Here is a 17,767-nt window from a genome sequence, read left to right on the forward strand (position 1 = left end):
TTACCTGGCAAATTAGTGTGTTATTATTTAAGGTGAGGTAAAAATAGAGTGACTCACTGCCCATATGATAATAAGTGCTGGTGCAGCATAGGTGATTCCATAAGGTGACTGTAGTTATTTAATGGTGCTATTGGTGCAGGCTAGATTATATTAAGCCTTATGATTATATAGGTATAAATATAAAAATCCGGTGACACATGTTTAAATATAAGTCCATCCGAAGGATCATATTAATTAAATAAATATATAAATTAATAAATAAATAAATAATCAGTGATACATAAAAGTGATTCTAATTAGGTGCTAATTTTTGGTGAATATCCATTGGAAATCGTTTGATATCATTACAGTACCTGATCTTCCCAGGTAGTCTCCTCCCTGGTACTGGTCAGGCCCGGACACTGCTTAGCTTCCAAGATCAGACGGGGTTGGGCGTGCCAGTGTGGTTTGACTGTACGCGAATCTGTAACAGATACCATGGCACCATTGCACCGGGAGCCCGGTTGTCACTATATACGTGTGATTCTAAAGTAGTGATAATAATATTAATTTACTTAGTGTGCAACAGTTAACATCCTTTACAGTACCCGATCTCCCCAGGTGGTCTCCCTCCCTGGTACTGGTCGGGCCCAGACACTGCTTAGCTTCCAAGATCGGACGAGTTTGGGCGTGCCAGTGTGGTTTGACTGTACGCGGATTCAATAAACGTATTAAAGACATACACACTAATAGTACGATGTTTATTTTATTTGTGAGTGTGCTCTAGTCAAGTGTAATACAGAGAAACAAGAGGGAGAGGGGGGTAGAGGATACTGCACCTCATAGAAAAGGCGCTATCTCGTATCCTTCATTCAGACCAACTGGATGTAGAGTCTGCAACTGGAATATCCAGTACATCTCCCGTCTGGAAAGTTTATTGGCAAGGTCCCCTCCTCTCTCACCCAAAGCCACATGTTCAATAGCCTTGAATGTAATTTCCTCTGGGTTGGAGTTATGTTGCAGCGTAAAGTGTCTGGAAACTGCGTGACTTTCCACTTTGTTTTTAATGTTCCTTATGTGCTCTTGGATCCGTAGTTTCAACGGTCTTTTTGTCTTTCCTACGTACTTCATACTACAGGTGCACTCCAAGAGGTAAATAACGGATGTAGTGTTGCAGTTCATAAAGTCTTTTATGGTATATTCCTTGTCACCTTCTGTACCACTGAAAGTTTTTCTGTTCCGGTGTAGGTATCTGCAGATATTACATTTTCCACACTTGTATGAACCTGTGCACTTCAGGCTCGACGTCTTGTGGGTAGATTCTCCTCTTAACATACTTGGTGCAATAATGTCCTTTAGATTTCTGGATTTTTTGAAGATAAGTTCTGGTTGTGGCGGTAAGATCTCTTTAAGCACTGGGTCCATTAGGAGGATGTTCCAATGGGTTTTTAAGGATTTTCTTACCACTCTTTCGTGTTGGCTAAAGGTTGTAATGAAGGCCACTGAGTCTTTCTTCACCTCCCTGGTTTTGTATTTGAGTAGGTCTTCTCTGTTGAGATTTTTAGTCTTTGTTAGAGCTGTATCAAGGATAGGCCCAGGGTATCTTTTGTCCTCGAACCTTTTCTTGTAAACCTCGAGTTGGTCGTTGCAGTCCTCAGAGCTAGTGCAATTCCTCTTAATTCTTGAGAATTGGGATGCCGGAATATTGTTCTTCCACTTTTCTAAGTGGTTACTCTGATAATGTAGGTAACTATTCATATCGACCTTCCTAATGAAATTTTTCGTAGTGACCTCTCCATTATCTCCAGTTAAAACCAGATCCAGATACTCAACCGATCTACTGTCTGCCGTGGAGGTGAAGGCGAGATTCATGTCATTGATTCCCAGGGTAATGAGGAATTCATTGAAAGTCTCTATTGTGCCGTCCCAGATGATTAAAATGTCATCGATATAGCGTTTATATAATATTACTTTTTCCTTGAAGACTCTGGAGTTGTAAACATAGACTCTCTCCCAACTTCCCATAAAAAGGTTAGCGAAGCTTGGGGCAAAAGTTGTTCCCATCGCTGTGCCGCAGCGTTGTAAATAAAACTGGTTTAAAAACTTAAAATAATTGTGGCTCAGGATAAAATGCATAAGATCACATATAAAATCCCTATGGGTACATGTTAGGGAAGGGTCACTTTCCAAGAACTCCCTGCATGCGGCTATACCCTTTGAATGCTCAATGCACGTATATAAGGATTGGACATCCACAGTCGCCCAAATGTAGGTGTTCTTCCACTCCACCGTACGTACTATATTGAGTACTGATGTGGTGTCTTTTAGAAAAGAAGGGAGCTCTTTCACATACTTTTTAAGGAACACATCAACATATTCCGATAGGTTTGCGGTAAGTGACCCTATTCCTGCCACTATGGGTCTGCCCGGTGGATTCGTCAAGGATTTGTGTATTTTCGGTAGGAAGTAGAAGATGGGGGTAATGGGATTAGACTGCATCAAATATTGATATTCGTCCTTAGTTAATATGTTACTTCGAAGGCCATGTAGGAGTAAGGTTCTGAGTTCGTCTATGAAAGGTTCCTTCGGATCACTTTGTAGCGGTAAATAAGAATTGGTGTCTCCCAAAAGTCTTAAAGCCTCCTTGGTATATGCCTCATAATCCATAATGACTAATCCCCCCCCTTTGTCAGCTTGTTTTACAACAATATTGTTGTTTTTCTGTAGATTCTTTAAAGCTTCACATTCCCGATTTTTCATATTCTTTTCCTTGACTGGTTTTAACTCTGTGTCGCATAAATCCTTCTTCACCAGATCATAGAAAATATTCACATTATTGCCCTTGGACTCCAAGGGATAATATTTGGATGTTGGTTTTAAACCAGACTTGGATCTGTCTTCATAATTACTGATGATGGCCTCTTCTTTCCTCAAAAAATTTCTTTTCAGTGTTAGTTTTCGTATGAATTTGTTTAAATCAATGAATGTCTCAAATTTATTCAGACCACTTGTAGGCGCAAAGGATAGACCCTTCTCCAGAAGGGTCACTTCCGGTTTGGTTAGATTGTGTTTGGACAGGTTGAAGATGCCTTTCGTCTGTAGTTGTTCTGCTGCTACAGGTTCCTTCTCTTTTGTTCTCTCCCTCCTGCCGCCCCGTTTTCCTCTTCTTCTAGGAATCTTTTTTTCATTGGAGAGGCCTGTCTGCTGTCCTCCTTCACCACATTTCTTATGGTGTCTTTTGCTCGTGCACCCGTTCTTAAGGATAAAAAATCCTGGTCACCTGTTGAATCTCTTTTTTGCAAAGATGTAAACCTATTTGTCGTTCTTAGGTATGGACTTGATGCGGAGTCTGTGCTCATATTTCTGGTGTTTCTCCCTTTGTTTGGTATTGTCTTCCACTGATATCTTCCTGCCCCATTGGACCGATCATGTGCCCTGAATTTGCTCCAACTTTTTGTCTGTCCTTGGTTGTAGTCATTCTTGTCCCTGATGAACTTTTTTTCCTTTCCTTTTATGACCTCCCCTTCAATGTGTTCAAGCTTTTTATTGAGAACTTTTTCATTTATTATGTAATCTTCCTTATCCTTAAAGCTGAGCATCTCGGATTCCTTTGATTTGATCTCAGCCTCCAGTTCCACCAGGACATTTTTCTTTTTCCTGATGAGTAATTTCATTAGGTCTATAGAACATCTGTGTAGGATCGAGTCCCACTCCTCTACAAACTCCGTATCCAAATTACCAAATGTGGGTTGTTTTAGGATTCTCAGGCCTCTAGGTACTCGGTTCACTGAGATGTAGTGTTCCAATCCTTTCACATCCCACCAGGCTTTGACTTCCTTTACAAGGAGTTTCTCCATTCCCCAAAACAAGTCATCTAAATCTTGTGTTGGCATGGGAACATTATCTGTTTTACCCTCATTAAATATTTTTTGGCATAGGTCATTTCTTTTAGTCGTGCGTTCATTGTTTCCAAACATAATTGTTTGATACTGGATACCACCCGCATTTTACAAGCTAAGTTTTTTGAATTCCTATCCTTTTAAGTGTATTTTTACTGCTTATTTAAGGACAAAAAGTTTTTTTATGCTTGTTTTTTAACCATTCTTGGAAACTGTTTTTACTCTCATATATATTAAAAAATTTTAAATTTTAAAAGAAACATTTTTTGGCTCCTAACTTTAAGCCTTAAAACATAGTTTTTAGCCACACTCGTCGCCGGTACCCTTATCCCCCCAATTTTATAGGTATGACCCTTACCTGACCTTTCCATAAGTCACATAATTAACTTTCTGGGTATATACAGTACAGTATATCCCATGGCTCTGTTTTCAAGAGATATGAAGGCCTTAATGAAATATAAGCAGTGGAATAAAGCTTAGAGGAATCATATGTGCAATGGCAGAAGCTGAGGAGAAAATTGCCCGGTCAGTTGGTAAAGGAAGCAAAACTTTTTTTAAGTACTGTATATACGCGAAAAGAGAACATCAAATGGAGGAATAATTATACTGAAGACAGAAAGTGAAACTCTGGTTGAGGGAGACAAGGCAATAGCAGATCATCTAAATAATTACTTTTGCTAAGTACTAACTACAGAAGGAGAGGCGAAGAAGCCAAAGTTAAGCTGCAAGGATATTCATAAAAAATAAGGCAGAGGAAAGTACATTTACAGAATAGAGGGTCCTAACAAAACTCTCAAAACTGAAAGTGGAGAAATCAATGGGGCTAGATGAGATATATCCAAGGATGCTAAACGGGTTTAAAGATGTGCTAGTAACACCATTAACAGAATTATTCAACTAGCCACTAGCTACAGGAGCAATTCCAGAGGACTGGAAAAGAGCAAATGTTGTACCACTGCACAGAAGTGGAAGCAAGAAAAACTCAAGCAATTATCAATCAGTGAGCCTTACATCAGTGGTAGGGAAAAGAAACACTCCTAAAAGAAAGAGTTGCAGAATATCTCAAATCTAGCAATTAACAGGATCCCAAAGCATGGAGATACTGGGGGAAGGTCATGCCAAAAAAATCTTTCTCGATTGGATGACTAAAGTGATATATCAAGAGTGCTGCAGACGTTGCATAGCTAGAGTTTAGTAAGGCTTTTGATATGGTCCCACATGATAGACTGCTAATTAAACTCAAAGGCATGGATTTGGATTCTAAGACTGTTGAATGGATTACAATCTGGCTGCAGGATAAGAAACAGAAATGTAGTAAATGGAGTACAGTCTAAGGAGAGAAACGTTACCAGTGGAGTACCCCGGGTATCTGTATGTGGACCCTTGCTCTGACATTGCAAATTGTTTTGAAAGAAAGTCTGCCTTATTTGCAGATGACACAAAGAAATGCAACAGAGTAAACACCAGGAGGGGTAGAAAAATGATTGCTGATCTAGGTAGGCTTGATATATGGTCAAGAATGTGGCAACTACATTTTAACTCTAAGAAATGCAAAATTATGCACTTGAGGCTCAAAACTCCAAAGGCTAAATATAGCATAAAGGGTATTATAATGGAAACTGCTGAGGAGAAAAGGGAGTTATGAATCATTATTTCTGGTGACTTAATTGCAGGAAACTAATATAACAAAGCAATGAAAAAAGCAAGTCAGTTGCTTGGTTGCATAGTGAAAGGAATCATTAGCAGAAAAAAAGAAGTAATAATGCTACTCTATAGGTCATTAGTATGGCCTCATCTTGAATACTGTGTTCATTTATGGAGACCATATCTTATGAAGGATAAAAATATATTAAAGAGCGTACAAAGAAGGCCAACAAAAATGGTGCATGGTCTACATCATAAAACTAACCTGTAAAGACTAAAAGATCTAAACATGTAAAGTTTGGGTCAGAGAAGAGAAAGTGGGGACATGATAGAAACCTTCAAATATATCAAGTGTTTAAACAAAGTCCAGGAGAGAAAAATTACTTAATGTAAGAGAAGTATTAGAACTCAAGGACATACTACACTGAAAATGGAGGGAGGCAGTTTCAGGGTAAATTTAAGGAAAATGACTTCCAAGAAAGGGTAGTGGTTAAGTGGAATAGCCTCCCTGCAGAGGTGGCAAAGGCTAAGTCATTAGATCAACTTAAAATGCTTGGGATAGGCATATGAATATCCTTTCAAAGAAGTAAGGATCAGATAGGGTAGGGTTGAGTTAAAAAAAAGGGCAGACTAGATGGGCCAAGTGATTCTTATATGCCATCAAACTCTATGTTTCTGTGATTTTTGTTTGAGCAATTAGCTTCTTTAATACCAAAATTCCTATGTACGTATATGTTTATGTATAGTAAATAAAACCAGCACAGTAGGTTACTGTGGTCTAGTCTGATTCATTAGCTGCAATGGATAAATGTATCAAAAAACCTTGCACTGTACTCCATGAATAAAGCTACTGTGCATAAAAAATTAAAAGCATTGTAGCACATTAAGCTTAAAGTTTTGAATTTATATTATTACTCTCAAGTTAACTACATATGCATATTTATATAATACTTCTCTATGGTCTACCCCATCCTGTAGATAAATGCACAGTGTGTACTGGAGCCCATGTTACCCTTCCAATTGCTCTAAATTTCAGGATGAACAGGATGAAGTGCGGTAGTGGACAGCAGTAAGACTGAGGGGCAGAGCAGGTAGTGTATGACAGAGCAGGAAGCAGGGCACAGCAGGAAGGAAGACATATGCCATGTCTTTTTACTAGTAGATATCTATATTTGTAAAGCGCCTTCTGGCTTGCTTTAAGAATATAAATATGGTTCTATATCTGAATAAAAATAGTTTAATGTGTTTTATGGCTCAATATTCTTAACACTGTGTATATAACTAATACATAGCTCAAAAAAATAGAAGTGGTTAGCATATTCTAAAAATGTATTTAACTATTCTGTTAAAAGGATTAGCCACAGACTGCTTTATAGATTTTGCTAACAATAAGAGTGTTTGAATAAATAGTAAGGAATTTAGGTTTGAGGCATACCAAACAGAATCAAAGGTTACAATGGACATCTGTGTAAGAGCTGACAAGTTAAGAAACAGACAGGGAATAAGTAATGAGAAAGAAAGTGTGATTATCATGTTAAATAACTAGCATTTCAGTTTTGTTTTGTTTATAACACAAGAGTATGCCATACAATATATAGTATTTTTATATCTTTTTTCTACAGTATTATACCTCCCAATAGAGATAACCATTGGCCATCGATGATTCATAATCATCCACGGTTTATGGCTGACGTTGAATGCTTTTGCCATTGATGTGAGAGAACCAGATGGCTTCCCTCCATCGATGACACAGTATAAACAAATATACAATTATATACAGGTTGAGTATCCCATATCCAAATATTCCTAAATACGGAATATTCCGAAATACGGACTTTTTTGAGTGAGACTGAGATAGTGAAACCTTTGTTTTTTGATGGCTCAATGTACACAAACTTTGTTTAATACACAGAATTATTAGAAATATTGTATTAAATGACCTTTAGGCTGTGTGTATAAGGTGTATATGGAACATAAATGAATTGTGTGAATGTAGACACACTTTGTTTAATGCACAAAGTTATAAAAAATATTGGCTAAAATTACCTTCAGGCTGTGTGTATAAGGTGTATATGTAACATAAATGCATTCTGTGCTTAGATTTAGGTCCCATCACCATGATATCTCATTATGGTATGCAATTATTCCAAAATACGGAAAAATCCGATATCCAAAATACCTCCGGTCCCAAGCATTTTGGATAAGGGATACTCAACCTGTATATATATATATATATATATATAGTTTCAATGCCTTTCCCACCTGTGGCTCAGGTGTGTCTGGAAAAGGACGAGAGGCGGCACTCCAAGGACTTAAAAAGATTTTTATGTGCAAAACATGGCAATAAAGTGCAAAAACAAAGCTAAAAAAACATGGAGATCTTACGACGTTTCAAGGCTACAAGCCTTTTCCTCAGGTAAGGTGACCCATGTGGAATGTGATGTGCAAATATATATATATATATATAATTAGAGATGTGCGGCGGGCATTTTTCGTGTTTTGTGTTTTGGTTGTGGTTCTAATTCCCTGCTCGTGTTTTAGTTTCGGCTTGGGTTTGCCAAAACCACCCTTTCGTGTTTTGGTTTTGGTTTTGGATCTGGGTGATTTTTGGAGAAAAAAAACATAAAAACAGCTAAACTCACAGAATTTGTAGGTAATTTTGATACTACAGTATTACTAACCTCAATAACATTCATTTCCACTAATTTCCAGTCTATTCTGAACACCTCACACCTCACAATATTGTTTTTAGGCCTAAAAGTTGCACCGGGGCTGCTGTATGACTAAGATAAGCGACACAAGTGTGCGGCACAAACACCTGGCCCATCTAGGAGTGGCACTGCAGTGGCAGACAGGATGGCAGATGTAAAAAAACTAGGCCCCAAACAGCACATGATGCAGAGAAGAAAAAGAGGTGCAATGTGGTAGCTGTATGGGTAAGCTAAGCAATACAATTGTGCGGCACAAACAGCTGGCCCATCTAGGAGTGGAACTGCAGTTGCAGACAGGATGGCACTTAAAAAAACTAGGCCCCAAACAGTACATCATGCAAATAAGTAAAAGAGGTGCAATGAGGTAGCTGTATGGCTAAGCTAAGTGACACAAGTGTGCGGCACAAACACCTGTACCATCTAAGAGTGGCAATGCAGTGTCAGACAGGATGGCACTTTAAAAAAACTAGGCCCCAAACAGCACATCATGCAAAGAAGAAAAAGAGGTGCAATGAGGTAGCTGTATGACTAAGCTAAGCGACACAAGTGTGCGGCACAAACAACATGGGACGTGCTGGAATTTGCCCAGATGTAATACACGCACAATATTGGTGGCACAGGATAGCGTACCCCTATACCAAATACACACACGGCAAAGCCTGTAAAATTAATTTGGATAATAATAACCCTTTTATTTAAAGCTATTATAATAACATGCAGCACAGGAGAGCGTACCCCTACACCACACAGGGCAAAACCCTGTAAAAAATATTTGGATAATAATATAAGTAATGTATATAACCCTTTTATTTGGAGTAAATAATATACAGCACAGGACACGACCACTGGACTTATGGCAGCACAAGACAACACCACTACACTGATGCAACACAAGACAGCACCACAGGACTGGACTTATACGGCAGTACTCCTGGACTTAAACGGCAGTACCCCTGGAGTTGTACAGCAGTGTCAGACAGGATGGCACTTTAAAAAACTAGTCCAAAAACAGCACATGATGCTAAGAAGAAAAAGAGGTGCAAGATGGAATTGTCCTTGGGCCCTCCCACCCACCCTTAAGTTGTATAAACAGGACATGCACACTTTAACAAACCAATTATTTTAGCGACAGGGTCTGCGACACGACTGTGGCTGAAATAACTGGTTTGTTTGGGCACCCACCAAAAAATAAGCAATCAATATCTCCTTGCACAAACTGGCTCTACAGAGGCAAGATGTCAACCTCATCCTTTATTTCCTCACACCTTTCACTGTGTACATCCTCCTCTTCACAGAGAAATAATTCATCCCCACTGGAATCCACCATCACAGGTCCCTGTGTACTTTCTGTAGGCAATTGCTGGTAAAGGTCTTCCTGCAGGAATTTATAATTCATTTTGATGAACATCATCTTCTCCACATTTAGTGGAAGTAACCTCCTACGCCAATCGCTGACAAGGTTACCGCCTGCACTAAACACTCTTTTGGAGTACACACTGGAGGGGGGGCAACTTAGGTAAAATAAAGCCAGTTTGGGCAAGGGCCTCCAAATTGCCTCTTTTTCCCGCCAGTATATGTACGGACTGTCTAACATGCCTACTTGGATGTGGTCACTTATATAATACTCCACCATTCTTTCAATGGTGACAGAATCATTTGCAGTGACAGTAGACATGTCATTAATCACTACAAGGTCCTTCAGTCCTGGCCAGATGTCAGCACTCGCTCCTGACTGCCCTGCATCACCGCCAGCGGGTGGGCTAAGAAATCTTATCCTTTTCCTTGCAGCCCCAGTTGCGGAAGAAAGTGAAGGGGGAGCTGTTGACGGGTCACGTTACACTTGAGTTGACAATTTTCTCACCAGCAGGTCTTTGAACCTCTGCAGACTTGTGACTGCTGGAAAGAGAGATACAGCGTAGGCTTTAAACCTAGGATCGAGCACGGTGGCCAAAATGTTGTGCTCTGATTTCAACAGATTGACCACCCTTGAATCCTGGCAAAGCAAATGAAGGGCTCCATCCACAAATCCCACATACTTTGCGGAATCACTCCATCTTAGCTCCTCCATCAACTTCTCCAGCTGCTTCTGCAAAAGCCTGATGAGGGGAATGACCAGACTCAAGCTGGCAGTGTCTGAACTGACTTAACGTGTGGCAAGTTCGAAGGGTTGGAGAACCTTGCACAAGACAGAAATCATTCTCCACTGTTCTTGAGTCAGGTGCATTCCCCCTACTTTGCCTATATCGTAGGTGGATGTATAGGCTTGAATGGCCTTTTGCTGCTCCTCCATCCTCTGAAGCATATAGAGTGTTGAATTCCACCTCATTATCACCTCTTTCTTCAGTTGATGGCAGTGCAGGTTCAGGCATGTTTGATGGTGCTCCAGTCTTCTGCACACAGTGCCTGAATGTCGAGAGCAGCCCACAATTATTTGGGCCACCAACAGCATCTCCTGCATGCCCTTGTCATTTTTCAAAATTTTTGTATGTGCAAAACATGGGATGTGCTGGAATTTGCTCAGATGTAATGCATGCACAATATTGATGGCGTTGTCCAATATCACAAATCCCCAGGAAAGTCTAATTGGGGTAAGCCATTGTGCAATGATGTCCCTCAGTTTCCGTAAGAGGTTGTCAGTGGTGTGCCTTTTATGGAAAGCGGTGGTACATAGCGTAGCCTGCCTAGGAACGAGTTGGCATTTGCAAGATGCTGCTACTGGTGCCACTGCTGATGTTGCTGTGGGAGGCCATACATCTACCCAGTGGGCTGTCACAGTCATATAGTGTCTGCCCTGTTTAACATGTCCACATGTCCGTGGTTAAGTGGACAGTGGGTACAACTGCATGTTGTAGGACACTGAGGACACTTTTTCTGACATCTCTGTACATTCTCGGTATTGCCTGCCTAGAGAAGTGGAACCTAGATGGGATTTTATACCAATGACACAGTACCTCAAACAATTCTCTAAGTCTCACTGAACTAAAGGCGGATACCGGACCCATGACTAACACCAACATAGCTGTCAAGGCCTCAGTTATCCACTTTGCAACAGCAGGCATACCACTCAAGGACCCTCCTGAAGGAATCACAGTTAGGAGAGAACTCTTCAGTCTTGCCAGTGGCATGGCCTGCAGGACTACTGACATTCCTGACTGAAGAGGAAGTTGACATTGAGGGAGTTGGTGGTGTGGTTTGCAGGAGCTTGGCTACAAGAGGAAGAAGGGATTTAGGTGTCAGTGGACTGCTTATGCTCTTACCCAAAGTTTCACAACTTGACACTGGCTTCTGATGAATGCACTGCAGGTGACGTATAAGGGAGGATGTTCCTAGGTGGTTAACATCCTTACCCCTACTTATTACAATTTGACAGAGGCAACACACGGCTTGACACCAAAGAGGTGGCTTTTTTTTGGTATTTTGCCCACACATCACAATGGGCTTCTTCATCCCATGGACAACAGGTGTCTCCCCCGGTGCTTGATTTAGAGAAACCACATCACCATCAGAATCCTCATCGTCAACTTCATCCTCAGCGCAAGCAACACCAATATTTTCATCCTGGTGTACTTCAACAGTGACATCTTCAATTTGAATATCAGAAACTGGACTGTGGGTGCTCCATCCAGCACTGCAGGGGGCATGCAAATGATGAAAGGAGCCACCTCTTCCCATCCAGTGTTGGGAAGGTCAGGCATCGCAACCGCTGACACACTTGGACTCTCCATGGGGATTTGTGATACCATCTTAGAATGCACAGTTCTTTTCTGTTCTTTTTCCAGCATAACTCTTCTCATTTTTCTAGTGGGAGGATGAGGGCTTCCATCATCATGTGAAGTTGAACCACTAGTCATGAACATAAGCCAGGGCATTAGCCACTCCTTGCCACTCCATGTTGTAAATGGCATATCGGCAAGTTTACGTTTTTCCTCAGACCATTTACATTTCTTTTTTTGGGGTCTTTTTATTGAACGTTGGATTTTTGGATTTTACATGCCCTCTACTATCACATTGGGCATCGGCTTTGGCAGACAATGTTGATGGTATTTCATCATCTATGTCATGACTAAAGGCAGTAGCTCCAGCACTAGGAGGAAGTGGTTCTTGATCTTTCCCTATTTTATCCTCCAAATTTTTGTTCTCTGTTATTTTTCTGGAGTTATATAACAATATGCGGTAAAGGAGAGCGTACCTCTACACCACAAAGGGAAAACCCTTTGAAAATTATTTGGATTAAATATTAATAACCCCTTTATTTGGAGTAAATAATATATAGCACAGGACGGCACTAATGAAATTATTTTTATGGCAGAACCACTGGACTGGATTTATATGGAATTATATGGATTTATATGGAATTATATGGCAGGATCACTGGATTTATATGCTAGCACCACTGGACTTATATGGCAGTACCACTGTACTGGATTTATATGCCTGTACCCAGGGCCGGCAACAGAAATCTTGGGGCCCCATACACTGATATCTCTGTGGGCCCTCCCCCCCAACACACACCCACATGCCCGTATTTTGTACATCCATGCGCCAAGGGGATCAGGACAGGGGTTGGAAGGAGCGTGTAGATGCAGCAATTGTACATTAAGGTGGTCATTCCTAGTTGTTCGCTCACTAGCAGTTTTTAGCAGCTGTGCAAACGCTATGCCGCCTCCCACTTGGAGTGTATTTTAGCTTAGCAGAAGTGCGAATGAAAGGACCGCAGAGCGGCAGCATAATTATTTTGTGCAGTTTTAGAGTAGCTCAAAACCTACTCAGTGCTTGCGATGACTTCAGACTGTTCAGTTCCTGTTTTGACGTCACAAACACGCCCTGCGTTCGGCCAGCCACGCCTGCGTTTTTCCTGGCACGCCTGCGTTTTTTCGAACACTCCCTGAAAACAGTCAGTTGACACCCAGAAATGCCCACTTCATGTCAATCACTCTGCAGTCAGCAGTGCGACTGAAATGCTTCGCTAGACCTTGTGTGAAACTACATAGTTCGTTGTAATATTACTTCGTGCATGCGCATTGCGCCGCATACGCATGCGCAGAAGTGCCATTTTTTTGCCTCATCGCTGCACAGCGAACAAATGCAGCTAGCGATCCACTCGAAATGACCACCTAAATACAAAACGCTTCCAAGATGGCCACATAACAGGCCAAATGTGATCTCATGAAGATAATGGCTCAGGGGCCACGTCTGATTAGCTGAATATGTCTAAGACACAGCTAAATATGCATTCTACAGTAATACCAGGTTTACAGTGTTCTGAATACTGATTAAAAAATAGGGCAGATGCAATGCATGCAAGGCCGGTGCTAGGGTATACAGCGCCCCCCTTGCAAATGTGCGCCTTACCATGTTTCACAATGGGGGGTGGGGTTTGTAATAGTGGCAGAACACAGAGGGGGGTGACACAATGGCTGAGACTGAACACGGGGATGGGGGGGTGGATGGAATAGGGACAGAACATGGGGGGGATGGAATAGTGACAGAGCATGGGGGGGTTGACACAAAGGCTAGGACAGAACATGGGGGGGATTGAAACAGTGACCACTGATCACACAGTCTCAATGGTTATGCTAACCATTGTGCCCCCATGCCCTCCCCCAGCCCAGTGACCTGAAGTGCTGCACAGCTCAAACCTGCATCCACCCCATAGGAAGGCTGAGTTACTGGCTCCGGCGCTGGCTGTCTGACTCACTGGTTCCCAGGAGAGCGCACTTCTTGTGCACTGCTGAATGCTGATGAGGGACTCTGGGCCTGGGGGCTTCATGGTGGATGTGGAGGTGCAAGGCATGGTTGGCCTCAGCAGCAATATGAGGCGCTGCGGGGAGTAAAGGGGCAGAGCTTACCGGCATACCACATTCTCCGGGGGAAGAGGGGGCTTGCTGAAGCCTGGGATGCTACACTGTAAGTGCCGGAGAGAAGCCGCACTTTATGGCCACACAGCTGCCGGCGCCGCTTGACAGGCGCAGCAGCAAAATCAGTCACAGCAGAGACAGAGCGGGTGGGTGGGGAAGACTCGGAGATGAGGGGAGATCGGGATGGGGACTGGCTGGGCTGGGGGCACTGTAGTGACCACAGGGCCGGGGGGAACGCTGATAAAAAAAGGGCAGTTAGTTACTGATTACGTTTAACTACACAGCGGGCGGCCCGCGGCTAGCGCGATGCCACGATTTATATAATTATTTTAATCTATGACAAGCTGCCTATGCCATCGCTGGACCTTGGGGCCCCTCACAACATCGGGGACCGGTACGGGTGTCCCCTTTGACCCCCCCTGTCGCCGGGCCTGCCTGTACCACTGGATTTATACGGCAATATCACTGGAATTATACGGCAGTATCACAGGATTTATACAGCAATATCACTGGATTTATACGGCAGTATCACTGGAATTATACGGAAGAATCACAGGAATTATATGCCAGTATCACAGGAATTATACAGCAATATCACTGTAATTATACACCAGTATCACGGGTATTATACGGCAATTTCACTGGAATTATACGCTAGTATCACATGAATTATACAGCAATATCACAGGAATTATACGGCAATATCACTGGAATTATATGCCAGTATCACAGAAATTATACACCAGTATCACTGGAATTATATGCCAGTATCACGGCAATTATACACCAGTATCACGGGAATTATACGCCAGTAACACTGGCACAAGACACTACCCCTAGTCTGATGTAAGACAACAAAGCACCACTGAAAGGCACTTAAATAGCTACACCAGATATATGACAGCAGAGGACACCACCGCTGTGACTAGTCACTGGACTGAAGCTGCACAAGACACTACCCCTAGTCTGATGCAAGACAACACAGCAAGAGATTTATACAGCAGCACTGGGGACATATAGCAGCAGAGGACACCACCACTGTGACTGGCTGGACTGATTTAGCATAAGACACTACACTGGACTGAGCAGCACAAGAAAGCACTGGAATCGCCACCCCACTTTCCCGCCCACACAGACACAGAGGACACGTCCTCTCACTGCACTCTCCGAGTGAAAATGGCGGCGACGCGTGGGTCCTTATATGGAGTCCAAACCCCCGAGAATCTGACAGCGGGATGATGACGTTTTGCCTCATTCTGGTTTCCGAGTCAGGCGGGAAAACCCGAGCCTGACTCGTATCCGGGCTTGGGTGGTGAAGTCCGGTAGGGTACGGTTCTCTGAGTACCGAACCCGCTCATCTCTAATATATATGTGTGTATGTATATATAAAGTGGCTGTGTCAGCCTCTTCTGCTGTAATCGTGGTAGGGGTGAGTGCTCTTCACCCCTTTCTCCTGTGTTCGTGCTGCTTGCCCCTTATTGCTTTTACTGACTTGCCTGGCCTGGGTGCATTTTATATTGTGTCCACTTTAGTGTCCCCCTTTCTGTTGCCCATTACCTCCTGGTTATTTCGTGCTGGCCGCCATGTCCCGTCCCCGCCGCTCTGCTGGTGCCCCTGCACGTTATGCTGCTGCTGCCCCCTCTCCGTCTCGGGCCCAGGGCCTGAGCGCTGCGCTCACGGCCGGGGCTCAGTCTCCTGGCGCCGCTGCGGGCGCCCGTCTGCTGGCACGCGGCGGCGGGCGCCGGGGGATTCTCCCGGCGCAGCGGCGGCTGGTGAGGGACGGGGCACTGGACGGCGGAGGACGAGATCGGGCGGTCGGAGGGGGGAGCCAGCGGGGGTGCCCGCTGGCGGGAATCCCTCTCTGGCTGCGGCAGCTCGGCGACGCGCGCGCGCGTGGCCCCCGCGCCCTCCACCGCTGAGAGTCGCTTCGGGGTCCCAGATGATGATGGGGTTTTGTTTAGGGTTGTGGCCAGTGGCTCATCCAGGCAGCTCCTGTTTTGCTTGCGTGCGCCAGTGTGCGCCCGTGCGCGCCCGCGCTTCCTGGGAAAAGGGGGGTCTGTGGCTCAGACCGCGGTGGCGAATCAGTCCCGTCCCGCCTTTGAGGCTGCGCCGCCCTTGGAGCACGGCCAGTTCTGCGCAGCAGGCGCCGGCAAAGGGGGAGTACTTCGCGTTCAACAATTACGCGTGCCCCCTCGGTCAGCGGTGTCGTTTTATACACCTTTGCTTGCGATGTAATGGATCACACCCGGCTTCCAATTGCTTTTGCGCGGGGCGGCCGGGAGCTAAGGCAGCCGGGGCGCGGATGGAAAACCAACTGGGGGGGTTGCCGCTAGTTAGGGCGCCGTCCCTGGATCGTTTGGGGGCCATGCTCAAATGGTTGGGGTGGTACCCAAACAGAGACAACGCTAAATTTCTGCATGATGGTTTTGCATCGGGTTTTTGTTTGCCGGTGGAGGGGGAAGTTTTAGTTTAGGCCGCCAGGAACCTGCAGTCTGCTCGGGATTTCCCCGACGTGCTGCGGGAAAAGGTCGAGCAGGAGGTTCGCCTGGGGAGAATGGCGGGCCCCTTTGCACTGCCGCCTGACGAGGATTTGATTATTTCCCCGGTGGGGGTCGTGCCCAAGAAGGCCCCGGGTAAGTTCCGGTCCTTCAGCATTTGTCTTATCCATCGGGGTCCTCGGTTAACAATGCAATTCCACCGGAGTGTTGTTCTGTGGTTTATCAGTCTTTCGAGGATGACCTGGGCATGGTACGGGGCTGCGGCCCTGGGGCCCTCATGGCTAAGCTTGATGTTGAATCGGCCTTTCGCTTGCTCCCTTTGCACCCGGAGTCGTTTCGATTCATGGGTTTCCGCGTCGGGGAATACTTTGTTGACAAGTGTCTGCCTATGGGGTGTTCCGTTTCGTGTGCCTTTTTCGAAAAGTTCAGCACCTTTTTACATTGGTGTGTGGAGTTTTCTTGCGGAGGTAGCGGGATCGCGCATTACCTTGACGACTTTTTGTGTATGGGGACCGCGCATTCTCCTCGCTGTGGTTTCCTGTTTTTTTCGGTGCGTGCCTTGTTGGGGCATTTTGGCGTACCTGTGGCCGAGGACAAAACGGAGGGGCCTCTCTCCTGTTTGTCCTTTTTGGGTATCGAGATCGATACTGTCGCAGGGGCTTGCCGGCTGCCTCGGGACAAGGTTGCGAGGCTTCAGGAGTCCATAGTGCGGTGCTTGGAGCGGCGTAAGGTGACGATGCGGGAGGTTCAATCATTCCTTGGGCTGTTGAACTTTGCCTGTCGGGTGATTCCCATGGGAAGGGTTTTTTGTCGGAAGTTGGAGCGGTCCACGGCTGGGGTGTCCAGGCCGCACCATTTTGTCAATTTCTCGGCTGAGATTAGGAGAGACCTCGCTGTGTGGGTTTCGTTTCTGGCGGACTTCAATGGTGTGCTGATCTGGATGGCCCCGCTCGTCGACAATTTTGACCTGCAGTTGTTCACGGACATGGTGGGCTCGTCGGGGTTCGGTTGTTATCTCGACGGGGCTTGGTGCACGGCTTCGTGGCCCGAGTCTTGGTCGCGGGAGGGGCTGACCAGCGACCTGTTGTTGCTGGAGCTCTTTCCCATCATGGTGGCCTTGGAGGTTTGTGGGGAGCGCCTTCGCGATCGCAGTATTCTTTTTCACTGAGATAATTTAG

The 17,767-nt window shown here is 44.5% G+C and overlaps 1 pseudogene; it reads right to left on the reverse strand.

Moving 5' to 3' along the window:
* Positions 1-341: 341 nt before the first annotated feature.
* Positions 342-459, reverse strand: LOC134898438 (5S ribosomal RNA; annotated as a pseudogene).
* Between the last annotated feature and the right edge of the window lie 17,308 nt (positions 460-17,767).

This window comes from Pseudophryne corroboree, chromosome 3 (assembly GCF_028390025.1).
Source record: "Pseudophryne corroboree isolate aPseCor3 chromosome 3, aPseCor3.hap2, whole genome shotgun sequence".
In the NCBI taxonomy this organism is placed as follows: domain Eukaryota; kingdom Metazoa; phylum Chordata; class Amphibia; order Anura; family Myobatrachidae; genus Pseudophryne; species Pseudophryne corroboree.